A 20,536-nucleotide genomic window follows, 5' to 3' on the forward strand; every position below is an offset into this window, starting at 1 on the left:
CGGGGCTTGTATGAAGTTGCGTACTTACTTAGTTACAGAGTTAGGCTGGGGGAACTACGCGGGGGCCTGTATGAAGTTGCGTACTTACTTAGTTACAGAGTTAGGCAGGGCCAACTACGCGGGGGCTTGTATCAAGTTGCGTACTTACTTAGTTACAGAGTTAGGCTGGGCCAACTACGCGGGGGCCTGTATGAAGTTGCGTACTTACTTAGTTACAGAGTTAGGCTGGGCCAACTACGCAGGGGCCTGTATCAAGTTGCGTACTTACTTAGTTACAGAGTTAGGCTAGGGGAACTACGCGGGGGCCTGTGTGAAGTTGCGTACTTACTTAGTTACAGAGTTAGGCTGGTACAACTAAGCGGGGGCCTGTATCAAGTTGCGTACTTACTTAGTTACAGAGTTAGGCTGGGCCAACTACGCGGGGGCCTGTATCAAGTTGCGTACTTACTTAGTTACAGAGTTAGGCTAGGGAAACTACGCGGGGCCTGTGTGAAGTTGCGTACTTACTTAGTTACAGAGTTAGGCTGGGCCAACTACGCGGGGGCCTGTATGAAGTTGCGTACTTACTTAGTTACAGAGTTAGGCTTCTGGAACTACGCGGGGGCCTGTATCAAGTTGCGTACTTACTTAGTTACAGAGTTAGGCTGGTCCAACTACGCGGGGGCCTGTATCAAGTTGCGTACTTACTTAGTTACAGAGTTAGGCTGGGCCAACTACACGGGGGCCTGTGTGAAGTTGCGTACTTACTTAGTTACAGAGTTAGGCTGGGCCAACTACGCGGGGGCCTGTATGAAGTTGCGTACTTACTTAGTTACAGAGTTAGGCTTCGGGAACTACGCGGGGGCCTGTATCAAGTTGCATACTTACTTAGTTACAGAGTTAGGCTAGAGGAACTACGCGGGGGCTTGTATCAAGTTGCGTACTTACTTAGTTACAGAGTTAGGCTGGGCCAACTACGCGGGGGCCTGTATGAAGTTGCGTACTTACTTAGTTACAGAGTTAGGCTGGGGGAACTACACGGGGGCCTGTATGAAGTTGCGTACTTACTTAGTTACAGAGTTAGGCTGGGCCAACTACGCGGGGGCCTGTATCAAGTTGCGTACTTACTTAGTTACAGAGTTAGGCTGGGGGAACTACGCGGGGGCCTGTATGAAGTAGCGTACTTACTTAGTTACAGAGTTAGGCTGGGCCACCTACGCGGGGGCTTGTATCAAGTTGCGTAATTACTTAGTTACAGAGTTAGGCTGGGGGAACTACGCGGGGGCCTGTATGAAGTTGCGTACTTACTTAGTTACAGAGTTAGGCTAGGCCAACTACGCGGGGGCCTGTATCAAGTTGCGTACTTACTTAGTTACAGAGTTAGGCTGGGCCAACTACGCGGGGGCTTGTATCAAGTTGCGTACTTACTTAGTTACAGAGTTAGGCTTGGGGAACTACGCGGGGGCCTGTATGAAGTTGCGTACTTACTTAGTTACAGAGTTAGGCTTGGGGAACTACGCGGGGGCTTGTATGAAGTTGCGTACTTACTTAGTTACAGAGTTAGGCTTAGCCAACTACGCGGGGGCCTGTATCAAGTTGCGTACTTACTTAGTTACAGAGTTAGGCTTCGGGAACTACGCGGGGGCCTGTATGAAGTTGCGTACTTACTTAGTTACAGAGTTAGGCTGGGCCAACTACGCGGGGGCCTGTATCAAGTTGCGTACTTACTTAGTTACAGAGTTAGGCTGGGCCAACTACGCGGGGGCTTGTATCAAGTTGCGTACTTACTTAGTTACAGAGTTAGGCTGGGCCAACTACGCGGGGGCCTGTATGAAGTTGCGTACTTACTTAGTTACAGAGTTAGGCTTCGGGAACTACGCGGGGGCCTGTATCAAGTTGCATACTTACTTAGTTACAGAGTTAGGCTAGGGGAACTACGCGGGGGCTTGTATCAAGTTGCGTACTTACTTAGTTACAGAGTTAGGCTGGGCCAACTACGCGGGGGCCTGTATCAAGTTGCGTACTTACTTAGTTACAGAGTTAGGCTGGGCCAACTACGCGGGGGCTGGTATCAAGTTGCGTACTTACTTAGTTACAGAGTTAGGCTGGGGGAACTACGGGGGGGGGGGGGCCTGTATCAAGTTGCGTACTTACTTAGTTACAGAGTTAGGCTGGTACAACTAAGCGGGGCCTGTATCAAGTTGCGTACTTACTTAGTTACAGAGTTATGCTGGGCCAACTACGCGGGGGCCTGTATCAAGTTGCGTACTTACTTAGTTACAGAGTTAGGCTGGGCCAACTACGCGGGGGCCTGTATCAAGTTGCGTACTTACTTAGTTACAGAGTTAGGCTGGGCCAACTACGCGGGGGCTTGTATCAAGTTGCGTACTTACTTAGTTACAGAGTTAGGCTTGGGGAACTACGCGTGGGCTTGTATCAAGTTGCGTACTTACTTAGTTACAGAGTTAGGCTGGGCCAACTATGCGGGGGCCTGTATCAAGTTGCGTACTTACTTAGTTACAGAGTTAGGCTGGGCCAACTACGCGGGGGCTGGTATCAAGTTGCGTACTTACTTAGTTACAGAGTTAGGCTGGGGGAACTACGGGGGGGGGGCCTGTATCAAGTTGCGTACTTACTTAGTTACAGAGTTAGGCTGGGCCAACTATGCGGGGGCCTGTATCAAGTTGCGTACTTACTTAGTTACAGAGTTAGGCTGGGCCAACTACGCGGGGGCTTGTATCAAGTTGCGTACTTACTTAGTTACAGAGTTAGGCTGGGCAACTACGCGGGGGCCTGTATCAAGTTGCGTACTTACTTAGTTACAGAGTTAGGCTGGGCCAACTAAGTGGGGGCCTGTATGAAGTTGCGTACTTACTTAGTTACAGAGTTAGGCTAGGCCAACTACGCGGGGGCTTGTATCAAGTTGCGTACTTACTTAGTTACAGAGTTAGGCTTGGGGAACTACGCGGGGGCTTGTATCAAGTTGCGTACTTACTTAGTTACAGAGTTAGGCTTAGCCAACTACGCGGGGGCCTGTATCAAGTTGCGTACTTACTTAGTTACAGAGTTAGGCTGGGGGAACTACGCGGGGGCTTGTATCAAGTTGCGTACTTACTTAGTTACAGAGTTAGGCTGAGCCAACTACGCGGGGGCCTGTATCAAGTTGCGTACTTACTTAGTTACAGAGTTAGGCTGGGCCAACTAAGCGGGGGCCTGTATCAAGTTGCGTACTTACTTAGTTACAGAGTTAGGCTGGGCCAACTACGCGGGGGCTTGTATCAAGTTGCGTACTTACTTAGTTACAGAGTTAGGCTTGGGGAACTACGCGGGGGCTTGTATCAAGTTGCGTACTTACTTAGTTACAGAGTTAGGCTGGGCCAACTATGCGGGGGCCTGTATCAAGTTGCGTACTTACTTAGTTACAGAGTTAGGCTGGGCCAACTACGCGGGGGCTGGTATCAAGTTGCGTACTTACTTAGTTACAGAGTTAGGCTGGGGGAACTACGGGGGGGGGCCTGTATCAAGTTGCGTACTTACTTAGTTACAGAGTTAGGCTGGGCCAACTATGCGGGGGCCTGTATCAAGTTGCGTACTTACTTAGTTACAGAGTTAGGCTGGGCCAACTACGCGGGGGCTTGTATCAAGTTGCGTACTTAGTTACAGAGTTAGGCTGGGCCAACTACGCGTGGGCCTGTATCAAGTTGCGTACTTACTTAGTTACAGAGTTAGGCTTGGGGAACTAAGTGGGGGCCTGTATGAAGTTGCGTACTTACTTAGTTACAGAGTTAGGCTGGGCCAACTACGCGGGGGCTTGTATCAAGTTGCGTACTTACTTAGTTACAGAGTTAGGCTTGGGGAACTACGCGGGGGCTTGTATAAAGTTGCGTACTTACTTAGTTACAGAGTTAGGCTTAGCCAACTACGCGGGGGCCTGAATCAAGTTGCGTACTTACTTAGTTACAGAGTTAGGCTGGGGGAACTACGCGGGGGCTTGTATGAAGTTGCGTACTTACTTAGTTACAGAGTTAGGCTGAGCCAACTACGCGGGGGCCTGTATCAAGTTGCGTACTTACTTAGTTACAGAGTTAGGCTGGGGGAACTACGCGGGGGCCTGTATGAAGTTGCGTACTTACTTAGTTACAGAGTTAGGCTGGGCCAACTAAGCGGGGGCCTGTATCAAGTTGCGTACTTACTTAGTTACAGAGTTAGGCTGGGCCAACTAAACGGGGGCCTGTGTGAAGTTGCGTACTTACTTAATTACAGAGTTAGGCTGGGCCAACTAGGGGGGGGGGGGGGGCGTGTATCAAGTTGCAATGTAATAACTATATATAATCAAAACCTTTTGGACATATCTTTTTATGTCAACGTTTGGACACGCTTTAGAAATGCATGATATAGCATACTGTATATGTCTGACTGTCGGGGAAACACTTCTTGCGCCGCTGTCGGACTCAGTCGCGCGATCACGGTGTTTTTCCCCGTCTTTCCCTTGCACATTCGCTTTACCAAAAATGTGTTTTTTGTATAAAAACCGCAGCTTTACAGTTAAGGATGTTAGACTTCGAAGTTTATGCAATCCATCATCATATGGCCACTGGCTCGCCTTTGCATGTTATGTGGGACTTTGCTTGGAGTTCACTACCATTTGACGTAGGCTTCGTCGACTGATAGAATGGAATAACAGACAGATGTGTACATCGGACACAAATGCGAATGCACTGTTTTTTGCGCCTCCGTCGGACTCAGTTGTTCTGTCTTTCCCTTGCACGTCAGCTTTCTCGAAAATGTGTTTTGTATAAAAACAACTTTACAGTGAAGGATGTGATCCCTCGAAGTTACTAATACACTTGTCGATTTGATATGCGAAGACACACTGACGACCAGTTATTTATTAGTTCTCAAACCTGGTGAAAATCATTCCGCGACACTAATCGATTATATGTCTTTTGGAGAACGTCCTAAGAACCTGACATGACCCTTGTTTGATGCTTTAGATAGTTGAGTATAAGGATTGATAAAATAATGTATCAAAATATACACAGATTCACGCGACTGCACTATCATATTCTTGGCAGCTCAATGACGTTTATGACCGAGAGGGCTGGAGTCTCGGACCAAAGGGAGCATAAGCAGTATGCAGTACATTGCATGCTTTCCATGCAAAATCCGGCTTTGACTAATGTTCCCGTCCTGTTTCCGAGCATAACTTTCGAGCTGCGTAGCTAGTAATGTTGAAGTCAAGATATCCGAATCGTTCGTGTTCGAAATGCTTCTTGATTTGCAGAGAGAACACTCGACCTTCTTGTTTGTGTTTTAACTTAGCACATGGGGTCAATTGAAAAATTCAAAGCAAAATACCGCGGTGTATAAAATCTGCAGGCATGTAGTCACCAACCCACAACACTGCTTGTACTGCAGAGCACACAATCGGTCGTATGTAAAACATGTCTTTTGTTATTTGAAAAAAAAGACTAATACAAAAGTGTACGTATTGATATAGACTTGGTTCAAGTCGGTGAATTAAAAAAAAATAAAATCATTTATAATAGTTTCTCTTGTGTCTCTCCTATTTCGTACAAACCTATCCGGAATTTGGCAGCTCACGCCAGGTTTTCCCAGCTATTGAATGCGTCGAGTTTGAGTCTGCGCAGTAGTGAGTTAGTTTCTGCCGGATTCACCGACTTGGACTTCTTGCAAGTACAGGCGGTGAGACGGACTGTGTACACAGTGACGTAGAGCAAATACAAAATGATTGACAGCCCCGCCGTTATTCTGGCCAATAAGAAGAACGCATGCTCTGCATGCATTCAAAAGTTTGTTGTCATCTCAGTGCAAAGCTAGACATCGAGTACGTAAATATATCTGGGCGAATAATGGCATCAAGTTCGTACATCAACTGCGTTTTACAACTGATCGGTCGACCATCGCTAATCATGCGAGATTACCGAAGAAAGCTTGTTGAGAGTTACATTGAGGGAAAAGATGTGTTCGTCTGCGCACCAACCGGCAGCGGAAAATCGGCCGGAAAATCACTGACATACGAAGTCGCCCCACATTGTTTTGATTTCCATCGCTTTGGGCACGTAAGAGAACAGGCTACAACTGTAAGGACGGTGTCTTTTTCCATCCTTGAATAACCGGCGACGATTTTCGCATTTTGCAACATGGGCCCCACAAACAACACAGATATTTTCACGCGTTTTCGGTGATACAACAGAGGTCGTGCTGACTTTTGTGGGAGTGATCGCACTCGACATTTTGTCAACAACGCCATGTGAGTTTTATGCACGTCTCGTTTGGGTCATTGGTAACTCCTCCCATGAGTAAAGAAAACGTCATCTCATGAATAATTTATAGCAACGCAGAACGTGCAAGAAAGCCAAGTCTGTGATTCCGGGTGAAACTCCGCTGCATAGCGTTCACTCCACTCATCGCGTTCACCCTACTCATCGCGTCCACGCACGCGTTTCACATGAAAGCAGAATACAAATCATTGCGTTCACTCCACTCAAACATTCACAAATCACAGACTTGAACCAAGTCTAGTATTGCAAGAACGCAGTTGATAAACTGGACAAGTTGAAGGCGAGCTCGAACGTCGAGTTAATAAAGTCTTTTCCGTTCTTGTTCTCGACTAACACGGAATTTTTCAATATACCAGTGAAGTCTGATACAGTTCGATGCGGTGTTAGGCACGTCGAACATTACGCGTGGTTTTTGCCGGGCCAGCAGGAAGAGTATAAACACATCTCCGATACGTTACCAAGGTGTGTTGAACACATACCGTACTCGTCCGAGTATAAGCCCCCGGTTCGGCAACACTAAACAGCGGTAAAACTAGGGGAGGGGCTTATACTCGAGCAACCCCATGTTATCTGGCATGGACGCTTAATTTATGCTAATTTTATGCACGATTTTTTTCAACACCACTCGATCTTTCTATCGCTTTCAAAATCGACTTACACATCCAAAGAAATTGATTGTACAATCTCTGAATACAGAAGTGACATTTTCGTGAAATTTCAGCGTCGAAAAAAACCCCAAACTTGAAACAAAGACGTCATGTATGCTCCTGATCAACAGGGTCATGTGAATGTGAACTGGCATGCATTGCCTACACGGAAAGGCAGCTCAATATTCCAGTATAAAACTGTCTACATCTTGTGAAAACAACAACATAGCAGTGGAAATTGTAATAGTCACCAGGAAAAGTCTTCACAAATGAAAGGATAATTGCTTCAAACAAAAGAAACTGCATGTTTCAAGCTTGAAAACATCGTGGCCGTGAATGAAAATAAACAATGGTGGACGTGAGTGAGACTATTCTATTTAGGCGACGGGGGTGAGTAGGGTCAAAGAATCAAGATAGTACTGGAAAAACGTGTCATTTTCCTTACGATATTGTCAAGGGAACTCCAGTTTCCCATTGTTTTAACATCTTTTAATAGTTTCTTTATTATCTAAATATTAATTTTACCTCGTTAAATGACCAAATATACTCTCCTAACCTTTCTGTATTTGAGTTACACTAGGGTAGGGGCTTATACACGGATGTAATGCATTTTCTAAAATCCTCTAAAATCAGTAGGGGGGCTTATACACGAGCAGGGGCTTATACTCGGACGAGTACGGTATATACCAAGCATTCCTGGAGGTCCTCCTTTCCGACCTGTTCGTTTACAAATGATATTCAAGTTTGTTGTGCCTTCTGTTTGTTTCTGAATACATGAATATAAAGTGTCCACTAGTTTTACGGACCACCTCTGGACACGGCTTTTGAGAGTTTCAGCCCTTTCTTCAGTTATACCTTGCTGGTGCGTTCGTTATTGACTTTGTCAATTTAATCCGGTGATAATCTGGTGAGAGCGTCCACAGATTAGTAATTTACCCTTGATTACTTTGGCTAATTAGGCACTCAAACTCATCAGATAATAGACGCAGCATGTTGATAAACGTATACGCAAGATTGTCAAGGGCAGTGCTAAGTTAAGACCGAAACACCAAAGGTTGGTAGAATATATCTTTATTAGCGATACAACGAAACACCTACCCACCCCTGGGGAAGGACATTTAGACAACACCCTGTGGTTTGCCTCCAAAGAAGACTAATTTGAAGACCACGATGGCTGCAGCACGTAATCGCTTCCATGTCATGTCTGAAGACGATATTAAGGAAAAAGTGTGTGGAAGAGCGCCGCAAAACACCAGAAGAACCACAAGCTGGAGTCTCCGCGTGAGGAATGAGTGGGCCGAGGCGAGAAATGCTACAGAGGTTTTGGGAAGCAGCTAAAAATTCCCATGGCAGACAATCTGGTAGAGTTTGGCGTTGATGATTTAGATGTGTTCCTGAGCCACTTTGTAATGGAGGTAAGAAAGAAAGAAAGTGAACCGTATGCTCCCGACTGTCTCAACTACCTAAGCGCAGGAACCGCAACTGTAACGCCAAGCAAACTACTCGAAGAAGTTCAAGAAACCTCGCGATTCACACTACCGTCATAAGAACTTCCAGTACAAGGACGTGATATTATCATCAGATTCGGATGTAAATTTTGAACTAAACTTTGATTTTTCAGAGTTAGATGATTGATGATATATGGGTTACAAAAGGATTTCTTGACTCATTGACTGTCAGAGACTCAATTGCATGTTAACTGGACGGCTATAAGTCGGTCATCACCGGCTTGAAACACATTAGTATTTTGTTCGCAATTTATCCATAGACCGTACGCTCTACGATTTATTGATAATAAAGAATGAAGATAACTTGATAACCTCCAAAAGTTGTTATTTTTCATGTGTAGGTGTGTGAGTGGTTTATCCATGGTAAATTTTTCCCTGATTTCAAACGTGTCAATGTCATTTGGGTCTGATGGGCAAGTTACGTGGCCCTAAAACAAAACATTTAAAATCGTAAGCAGTGTGACACGAGTGATAAACGCAAGTTGTGATAAGTCGATGTCATGCGGTCTGATGGGAAAAATTAGGTTGCCTGAAAACAAAACATTTTAATCGTAAGCACTGTCTGACAGGAGTGATAAATACTAATCCTGGGTTCCCTGTTAGCTCGACGGCTATAAGTAGGTTATCGCCCGCTTGAAACGTAAAACAACTCGGCTCCGCCTCGTTGTTTACGTTTCAATCGGGCGATAACCTACACTTATACACAACTTGGCGGTGACGACACAGAACAAACAGTAAAAAATAGTACACAAACTATTAAACGAAATGTACGAGAACAAACACATCGACCATGATACTTATAAGTATCTTGATCCAAAAACATAATGTCCGTACTCCACAGTGGTGCTCATTGCCTACAATTCACAAACTGCCGCCTGAAAACTCAAAATTTGCAGACAGACCAATAATCAGTGGCTACTCCAGTCCCATTTACAGAATTACAGAATTCCTGGATTACTTCATAAAACCACAAGTTCAGCAACAACCAACATATATAAAAGATACAACAAATTTCATACCAGAAATAGAAAAGACAAATGTCCCTTAACAAGCATTTCTCTTAACACTCGACGTGGTGTCAATGTACACAAAGACAATTCACAACGAAGCAATTCGGCTAGTCAGTGAAACACTAAACTCACAAACCTCGCATGAAACAAAATACAGCATCAAAAATGATCCACGGAAGAATGAATGGAAATGCTATCATTAATTCTCAACACAACAGTTTTGAATTTAACAGGCAATTAATATTTCTGCCAAACCCGAGACTGCAGCATGGGATCAAACGCCTCACCGGAAATAGCCAACATGACTTTTCATAATCGTAATAACCACAACAACATTCATTTCTGGAAAAGATTCAGAGATGATACTTTGCTGTCTTTCTCGGAACACAAACCGAACTCACAAACTTCATCCAAAAAATCAACACAATGCACCCAACATTTAAGTTGTCATTCGAAAGCTCAACACAAGAAATAACATTTATTGATGTAGTTGTTTTCAAAGGTGCAAGATACTACAAAGAAAATATCCTCGACATCTAACACATACAAAACCAACACACACATTCCAATTTGTACATAGAGAATCGTGTCACCCGACAGCAACTGTTAATGGCTTTATCAAACTTAAGGCAAAATCCTTAGATACGCTCGCACTTGTAACAACAATGACGACTTTACTAGAAAAGTCACTTTCTTTACAAACAAACTACTCGATAGAGAATACAAAAAAAACGAAATGACGAAAATAACAGCAAAAATAGACCAGATTATCCAAATTTACACTAACAAACCGCACACTTACACGTAAAGAAACAACAAACAAACTCATGTTCAGCACAACATACAGCCCACACATCAAAACAAATATCTTAGGGGAAGTCATTTGAAAGATTGGGCTGAACTGGAGAAGGATTCAACACTAAGGAATGTATTCCCAGAATCACCAATCATTGCTTACAAGATAAATAAAAATCTAAAAGACACACTAGTCAAAACAAAATTTAGTTAGAAGTAAAAAAATAGAACAAACAAACCGGACCACCAAACAGACTCACAACAAGACCCAAACATTGATATACTTGCCTCGCTACTCGAAGAGCAAGAACACTAAAATGCATTAAAATAAATTTTAACAAACACAAACTGAGGAAAGAATCTACACTGCGACTGATGAGAGACCACACTCGGGTTTCAAAACGCAAGCATCAAAGGGCCACTCTATGAAATAAGCTTTCCCCACACAAACAAAACATTACCGTACACACTAATGCAAATCCCTACATATATCCGAAGCTAAACAAACATTATATGAACACAAACAATCGGATAAGAATGTAGGAACACATATCGAAAACGAATCAAACACAAATTCAAAAAAAACATTTTGGATAGTAAGGGGGGAGCCTCTTTCACATTTTTGTGAAAACAATTTCGGGCAAAGGCTAGTTGTAATGGCGGTAGAAAGTGAACCGAAAGAACGTAGAAAACGCAAAAGAATGGTCGTACTAAAGCAAGTATATGGTCTTGAGTATATGTGCGATTCCGATGAAATAGTTAACAGGGGAAATGGAAAATCGAATAAACGCTGGTAATGGAGTGCATTCACAGGAGAGTTAGCGCCAAATCGGAAATGAATGAAGAGGAAGTTGTAACACTTTATAACACAGTAGCTGACATTGCACGTAACGAGGGTGTATAATATCGCAGAAATCCGAACCTTCTATCATGGGTAAATGAAGAGAAGTTAGTATAGAGGGAAATATCCCCACATTTTGATATAAAGGGCGACGATGAAAATCTAGAATGTTTAATGAAAGTCATGCCTGTAGACCTAGCAAACTTTGTAAGTAAATGCTTTTTGTAAGAGAATGTTTAAGTATGTTTACGCTTATTTATTCATAACTTAAAGAACTGTATTACTCCAGTGTCTTGTAAGCCGTAGGGGCTGGGTGTGGCATTATATAAGTCCACACATGACACTTTAATAAATAAAGATAACATTAGATAACATAACAATAGAGAACGAAGTTTGCTCCGCATATTCGCCCGCCAATTAGCAGTTTCCATCGATGGTCAAAGGAAGGACACCTGATAAAAATGAGCCGGCATATTGCTAACACGAACACAGACACACAGTGCTAACACGAACACACACACACACACACACATGATACATAACATAACTTACAAACCCTGCCTATGGCATGTACCTTGACGTGCAGGGTGGTAGGGCAACTAGTTAATAGACAACAAGAAACACTTACAAATGCGTAAACAGAAAAGTAGACTATGAATCAGACAAAACCATGGCAGTGAAAAGAAGATGAAATTTATGACAAAATGAATGAAGTGAGTGTGTTTCGTGGACGCAGATTTTCAATGAAAATATTATCATAAAATCGGGGTTTCACATCTAACATATATTTGAAGAAATGCGATTTGTTATGACATTGTAACATTATACCTTCGTATGTGTTTTGAAGTAAAGAAATTGTGATGTTAAGGTTTCAAATGCTACATTGTTCCCCAGCCTAACTCTGTAACTAAGTAAGTACGCAACTTGGTAGAGGGCCCGGCATAGTTCCCCTAGCCTAACTCTCTAACCATGTAAGTACGCAACTTGATACGGGCCCCCGTGTAGTTCACCCAGCCCCCGCGTAGTTCACCCAGCCTAAGTCTATAACTAAGTAAGTCCGCAACTTGATACAGGCCCCCGCGTAGCTCACCCAGCCTAACTCTGTAACTAAGTAAGTACGCAACTTCGTACAGGCCCCCGCGTAGTTCCCCTAGCCTAACTCTGTAACTAAGTAAGTACGCAACTTCATACAGGCCCCCCGCGTAGTTCACCCAGCCTAACTCTGTAACTAAGTAAGTACGCAACTTGATACAGGCCTCCGCGTAGTTCCCCTAGCCTAACTCTGTAACTAAGTAAGTACGCAATTTGATACAGGCCCCAGTGTAGTTCACCCAGCCTAACTCTGTAACTAAGTAAGTACGCAACTTGATACAGGCCCCCGCGTAGTTCCCCCAGCCTAACTCTGTAACTAAGTAAGTACGCAACTTGATACAGGCCCCCGCGTAGTTCACCCAGCCTAACTCTGTAACTAAGTAAGTACGCAACTTGATACAGGCCCCCCGCATAGTTCCCGCAGCCTAACTCTGTAACTATGTAAGTACGCAACTTGGTACAGGCCGCCCGCATAGTTCCCTTACTGTAACTCTGTAACTATATGTAAGTCCCCCCGACGTACACACTGGAATGTGTAGGACGCCCTCAACCAGTCGTATCTAACTTCATAACTTAGTACGCAACTTCGTACAGAGGCCGGGTTAATCAGACGTAGGTAAGGTAGTAATATAGGTGTAACAACAATCTCGCTTCTACTGTGTAATAGTGTAACTTTAGTTGATACTTGACACAGATATACTGGAACTCCGCAAGGCAACTTGTAACTCCGTACACATGCATCTAATTAGCATGTCATTATCGGCTACATGGACTGTCTGCCCAAACACGAGTGCAAATACCCCTGGTACGGCAAGCTTGCTCGCTCGCCATGGGGTTCTGTTATTATTACATATGTTTCCCCCTGTTTATTTTATCGAGAAAACAAAGGAACTAAAAACAACAGCGAACACATTTTAATAGTTTACGCGACACACATTGAAAGACAAGGATCACGCGCTGTTCTATAATGTTTTTGGTATTTGCACTGCAGTGCAAATACCGATAGTACACGAGTGCCTCGATGCAAGTAAACTGTGGTACATATGTAATAGTCGCGCCAGCGGCTTACTGACTACGCATGCGCATATTCATAATATACTATGCAAGTAACCGGAAGTGTACCCTTCTCTCATGGGCGCAGCCATGTTTTTTTTTGAGTACTCGTAAATAAACAAATACGAAACAAATTACCATGATATAACATGCCTTTTATAAAATATACCTCTTTTATTAGCCAGTAAATGTTATTATACACCTTGTCGCTGATACAAAGTATCGTGTGATATAGATAAACGGAGAAAACTGTCGTGCACATGAACGGGGGCATACGCAAAGAATGCTGGGATTGAATTATAGAAGAGCGCCCCCTGTGTCAATAATTAGATTCAAAAATTGCAAGTTTTTAGACGGAACGCTATAGTTTTCAGCTTGCAAGTGGAAGGTGGGCAGTGCGGTTACCATTGCAATGATAATGATTGCATAATACGTCCCTTGTTTATCGCAATAGGCTGTTATCATTGTAAAAATTGCCAATTTTTGTCCATAATTTTTACACGCTACAGAAAATCTATACCTGCCCTGCTGCAGCCTGTGCAGGGTTTGACGTCGTGTGTACGTGAACTGCTTTCATCAGAGGGAAACTGGGCATAGTTGGCATATAAACGTTTATGAAGTAACAATTACAGTTTATCATGAATCAATACAAATAACATTGCCAATCTTAACCCCTGGCGCGACACCAAGGGCTGAGCCCTATATAATATTAATAATAATGCAACATCTGACATTATATACTGTATCATTTCCCTTGTAAAATACACAGCTTGAAATAGAAATTCTGCTGCTCTTGATGGGATTAAAGTTTCCCTTCAATCCTATTTTATGCAATTAAAATGCTACCTATTTCTTCATGAAATCGATGAATTTATTGTATTTCACTTATAAGAAGCTAAACAAAGCAGAGGATTTTACCAAGATTTCAAGCCTTGTAAGACTTGAAGGAGTAGGACGCATCGACCACCTTAAACAATATTATTTTTTGATATTTTTCTTTTTCTTTTTTTAGTTAATGATCTATTTTAGACAAGTTGCTTTGTAAGTTTGCAGTCGCTTGCATGCCCAATTTATGAGTAATTTTATCAGACAAGTTGCTTTGACACTTTTACAGTTATATACATAGGTTACTTTATTTGCCACGTTGTTGGAATGAATTTATCTTTTTCAAAATACATGTATATGACGATCTGTTTGACTGAAATACGAGATGAGTGAGAGATGGCGCTTCCAGATACACTGGGAGCTTCATCCGTGCGTCAGATATGAATCATGCTACCTATGCAAATGATCAAATAATTATACTGAGAGCTGATGAAATTCTGTCAATAAAACTGATTCTTTTATAATATGCAAGTGAACTTAGAACCTGTAAGTCCCTCTACCAAACTTTTTACATAGTAGAAAGACCATAGGTCATAATTCAAGTGTCTTCATAGTTGTATCAAATTTGGTTCAGTGCATTACGTTCTTAACCAATTGAGCACCTAAGTCTACTCTTGCCTTTACAAACTATAACCCGGACAATATTTTTCAGATTTTTGCCAAAATTTTGATACAGAACTCTAGACAGTGAAATTGGGTGTCCATTTGGTCCAAAATTATCAAAAAAATTGCAGAAATATTCATAAAAATTTCTAAAATGTTGCACTAAAATTTTGGTCGGAAAAGTTCTCATTAGTTCACTGCAACAAATTCATCATTATGCAGATCACTTCTACCAAACTTTGATAAAATCTGTTTTCTCATAATCATGTTATGTACCATACTCTATGACATTTCTGCCATTGGTCTTTCAGCTACCACTGGAGCAAACAAGCGACCTGGCAGCCAATACAGCTCCCTGTGTTATGTAGAGATTAAATATTTGTCACAAATGTGTTGATGAAGAAGGTGAAAATCTTAAATAGCTCATTTCAGGATGGCCAGACCAAAAATGGCAAAATAGCAAAAAGTAGCTGCAAAAATATAAAATTAAGCCAATTTGCAGGAACCTGCAGTTTACGGAATATATCAAAGCTATCACACAAGCAGTTTTGAAGAAAGAAAAGTTTTTGACCAAAAAATGGCACAATAGCCAAAAAAATACAAAATTGCAGATTTCATCATAATTTGAATATATCACACTTTGATCATCCCTGGGAACCTGTATACCAAATATCAAAGCTATCCAAAATAAATTTTTGACCAAAAGTAAAAATTTTCCTTAAAAATAAAATTTTGCATATTTTTGCACAATTTAAAGAAATCTGAAATGAGACCTATATCCAAAATATCAAAGCTGTCCAACCAGCACTTTTGAATAAGATTTTTACATAATTTTTGACCAAAAATGACAAAAATTGCCTTAAAAATAGAAATTTGCATATTTCATCACAATTTGAACAAATCTAATCAAGGTCATCCCTGGAGACCTGTACTCCAAATATCCAAGGAAATGGACTTGATATTTTGAAGAAGTTTTGAAAGTGATAAGCTTACAGATGGCGGACAACTGACGATGCCACACATCCACCTATAAGTTTTAGCTCTGCGTCACTGACAGTGGAGCTAAAAAGTTCACGAATGCTGCAAGACGTATACACCACACATTCACTTAACATCAGATAAGCTCTCTGACAGTGAAGCTAAAAAGAAGAATCTACAGACAAACAAACTGAACGATGCACACAAAGGTACACACACATTAAGACTAGTGTCCATTCTTAGAAATTATTGGAAACAATTTAATAATTATTACAAACAGAAAATGAAGTCGGTTGCAGCAACTGTCTGCCAGTGAATACATTCTACATCAACAACTATTTCAATGCATAGATTCAGAAGTTTTTGTGGAAATTAGTAACACATGATAGCACGGACAAGATAACAATTTGTGGCCTGCATTCATGTTGGTGCTCATTGCTGCAATATACATGATACTGTCCCTGCTTCGGCTCTGGCATCATCAATATAGAACCGCCATGAGTCCCGTCACCTGTGCTGGCAAATCTTAACCCTTTTCCTGCCAAACAGTATCACTTCCCCATCAGCCAAGTCAGTAAAAAGCTGTATTGAGCAAAAACATGACGTATTTTCACCCACTTGGCTTGGTATATTATAGCATCTTAAGTCCTAAAAAATCAAGTTTACAGTATTTATGTTTTCAACAGCCTTTAAATGCAAGATTTCACTGAATCCACTTTTAATATCTTTCATCAAATGTTTTGTTCTGTTGGTTCTGTACTGTCACTGGTCATGTAAAAGTAAGTGACTGTTACTAATTTAAGGTAATATGCACCTTGAAAGTGAAAGACTTAAACTTTAAATCAAACTTTCCTCAATGAAACTTTCGACCATTTTCTTACCAAAGCAAGAATAAAAATCAAGGTTCACTGTGTAAACTTTGATACTGCAGAGACAAATTACTTGAAATTTCCCGATATTTGAAGTTCAAAATGGCCGCAATCCCTGTGTTAACTCTATGGAGAAAAATAATATTTTCGATTTTCGAAAAACTAAGATGATGAAAACTTTTTTTTGCTGAGAGCTTCAAAATGTGCCTCCATAAGTGATGGGTCAGAAGAGAATTTATAAAATTTGAACGCCCGAATTTCTGTCCCTGAGGCGCGTTCTCCCTCAAGTGCACGATCTTAATATCTATTGACAGTTTTCTCAATGTCTCACATGCTGCTGACATAGAATGGCCTATTTAATACAGTTTGCTTGGGTTGTTAACCAAAACTCTTGATTATAGACAGACATTACTCATCTCATTTACTGCTTCTTAAATTTGATAAAATATGCTACTGCGCATAAACTATTACAATTTTCTAACAAAAAAATATGATCAAGAATACTACACTAATATAAAGATTTTTTTCTTTCTATAAAATCATCATCACTGAAAAATTCGAGGAGAGCATAACCTGTGACCTGTTCCTTTCATATATGTGAGAAATACTGTTGAAAAGCACAACAAAGGAGGTTGAATTCCATCAGGGTGCAGAACTGTGTGTACAAATCTGTTGAGTTCAAAAGTAGCTTTCTATATTTTAAAAACTTTCAATCTGATACAAGTAATGTTGATCACGATTCAACAGTTTGTAACATTTCACCACCTGTGTTGATTTCAGAGTTAGATGCATTATTATGGACATTTTGTAAGTGTCTATTCAATGCCCAATTCTCTTTAAATCCTTTATCGCACACTTGACATTTAAATTTCATTTCCTTTGAATGTATAAATCTGGTGTGTCTCAATATGGCCTTTTTAAGAGTGAAACTCGCGTCACAAACTGGACATTGGTACGGCCGTTCTCCAGTGTGTGTCCTGATATGGCCTATCTGCTGTTGTTTTGTCTTGAATTTACGTTGACAGTAGCAACACGGGAAAAGATTAGCCCCGTTATGTTTTTTAGTGTGTGCTGTCAATTTCTCAAGCTGTGGGAACCGCTTCCCACAGGTCTTGCACTGGTACTTGTCTGAGTGTTGGACCATATGCCGTTGCAGGAGATAGTTACTGGGAAATCGCTTTCCACAAACTTCACACAGTATGGGCTTCACATCTGTGTGTTCGCTTCGCCGATGTCCAATCAGAGATTGTTTACTTGTATAGGCCTTGTCACATGTATAACACTTGAACAGCTTGTCTCCACGATGCAGTCTCATGTGCATTGTCAAGCTGTACTTTGTATCAAATTTCTTTTGACAAACTGGGCAGTACTTGCTGCTTCTTTCCTTACACCTGACTGATCTTGTTGTACAAATTTCTCGGTTTTGGTTGGCCTTGACATGTTTCAGTAAATTTTCCTTCCTTACAAATGTGTTATCGCATTTTTTACATTTAAATTCCATTTTTTCTCCGTGAATATCTTTCAAGTGTTGACTGAATGCCTTTAATCCCATGAACACATCCCCACAATGCTTACAGACATGATGCTTAATTTTCCTCTTTTTGGTCCTCTCGCTGTTTTGTTCCCCTCCTCCTTTACAAGCCTCCTCTTCGTCAGACACATCCCAATCTTGTTCACATTTGCCAGCATACATGTGTTGGGCATAGTCAGTAGGCTTTTGGAAATTCGCTCCGCACAAATCACAGCCGAAGCCACTTCGGTTTGACATGTGCAACTTAACGTGTCTCCGAGCCAGGAGTTTAGTTTTGAATATTTCACCACAGCCGCTGCACTTATACTTTCGATTTGGGGATTTGCTGTACGCCGCTGCGTCATCAGATTTAGGGTTTGTTTGAACACTCTCATCACCTTGATTCGTAGTTTGTTTTCCATCTTCACACAGCATGGAGTGATTTACTTTTGCGTCGTCAGTCTCGGTGTTTATGTCAACGGCGTCCAGCCCGCCACCAGATTCAGAGATCTGATGACGGTCCTCCCTGTGTGTACTGACAGTCTGAGGTCTCGCCTCCTTGAAGTATTCGTCTTCACATGCCTCTCCAACATCAATAAAGACTCCGTCCATTGTTTTTCGCTTTCAATTCGCTGTCAGTACACCACTAGGACTGGGGTGGTGATGACTATGAGTGATAAATTGTACAGTCCTGCCTGCAAACTGTGATCTGCAGAATGCTTGGATTCGTATTCGTATTCGCAATTTTCACGGACAGCCCTGGATTCGTCAGAAGAAAAGGACCAATTCGTGTTATATAAAACTTCTGAAATGCTGTTAGAAGAATGATTTGTACCTAAAGATACGGATTATTAAGCAATTATTAAAAAAAACCGTCTCGATCTAATGTTGTGGCAGAAAATACTAGTTCTCTACCTGGAGGAAAGAATTGAAAAACAAGCGATCAGTATTGTATACGATCGCAAATTTGGCCTCATCCTCAGCTTCAGGGTAGTCTAGATCCGAATAATGCTGACAGTGACTCTACTCTATGGAAATTGGCACCCAACTTCGAAAAGTAACATTTAAAAGTAATTTAAAAGTAATTGTTTTCGTTTCATTTGTAAATGAGCCAGTAAGTTAATTTTTACGGGGCAGAATATTTCACAAAGGCCTAATTTCAGAATAATTTTCCTTCAGGTTTTTGTTGATATTTTCGGAAAGTTCGGGAAACTCGCGCGTAAGAAACGAGTAGAAAGTAAAATAATGCATTTCTATATAAATCAAGACCGATTGCTTGGATAAAAATGCTTATTATATATACTTTACGATGTATTTTTATTGCTCCACAACACTCTGAGGGAGTAAAAAAATAGTGCACTCCAAGGTCACGGCTAGCTGCAATAATTGTAGCCCACGGTGCCTTGTTATGTTGACTGTGCAGCCTTTGGGCTCTGGCCAGGGCGGCACCAGCTAACATGGCAGATAAAGGCAGGGCCATAAGCCAGCGCATGGCCCATGGTAGACTTGGTTAAAGTCTGTGATTCGATCCACATGCGAATGTTTGAGTCGGTTAACACGATAAGACTGTGTCGTCTTTGCATGGGAGATGTGAGTGCGGTGTACGGATACGAGGGGTTTCACCCAGAATTGTCCAGCAGAATCTAAGGGAGCATTCGTTTTTTTTTCCGGGGGAGCGGTGGGTGAAACTTACAAAACCTTATTTTATTGAAGTCAAATTTTACAACTATCAATGAGACGGTCAATTTTCTGAACTTTCAGGAGTTATGGCAAAAAGACAACAGAATGACCAAAAAGTAAATAAAACAAACATGGCTTTATTCTGTCTGAACAAGTTCTAACAAGCAGAGAAGAGCACTTTTTTCACAAAAATAAAATTTTCATATTGACCTAAATAAATAGTGTCATGCCAATTGTGCCCGATATAACTTTTACACATCACTATATTGGGAAAAATAGCTAAAATATTTGAAAATGTGTTATATGAAGTTGTTTGCAAAGATTTCTGGACTTTGTAATTACACAAATTTAAATATAAAATTAGATTCTGGAATTTCACGAAATGTTGACTCACTATACACAATGTAGTCTATGAGGAAACTATGAACAACATTTTTTCAATATAATACGACCTAAAATCTGTGTATTTATAGAAACTTGATAATTGATATTAATGTACTTGATTAGACTAGGCAGTTTAAAGTGCATGTGTGTACAAGAAACTTTTGGAATTTCACTGAAATATTGATTCAGGATACAATGTACTCTATGAGGAAACTATGAATATTTTTACCATATAAAACTAGCTAAGTCTCTGCTTTTTTATAATGTTTGAAAATTGATATAAATGAATGGGATGAGAATTGGGTGTTTAAAAGTGCAGATGTGAACAGTAAATATGATATTGGATTTTCACCAAGTTCTAAAAGGATTTTTTGAAAGTTTAAATGCAAAATTATAT

General features: G+C 41.3%; 1 protein-coding gene across 4 annotated transcripts in view; it reads right to left on the reverse strand.

Moving 5' to 3' along the window:
• The window catches only part of LOC139124918 (zinc finger protein 37-like), a 137,414-nt gene that overhangs the window by 58,755 nt on the left and 58,123 nt on the right, over positions 1 to 20,536 (reverse strand). The window lies entirely within an intron of this gene.

The sequence above is a fragment of the Ptychodera flava genome (assembly GCF_041260155.1).
Source record: "Ptychodera flava strain L36383 chromosome 23 unlocalized genomic scaffold, AS_Pfla_20210202 Scaffold_24__1_contigs__length_23054250_pilon, whole genome shotgun sequence".
NCBI classification, from domain to species: domain Eukaryota; kingdom Metazoa; phylum Hemichordata; class Enteropneusta; family Ptychoderidae; genus Ptychodera; species Ptychodera flava.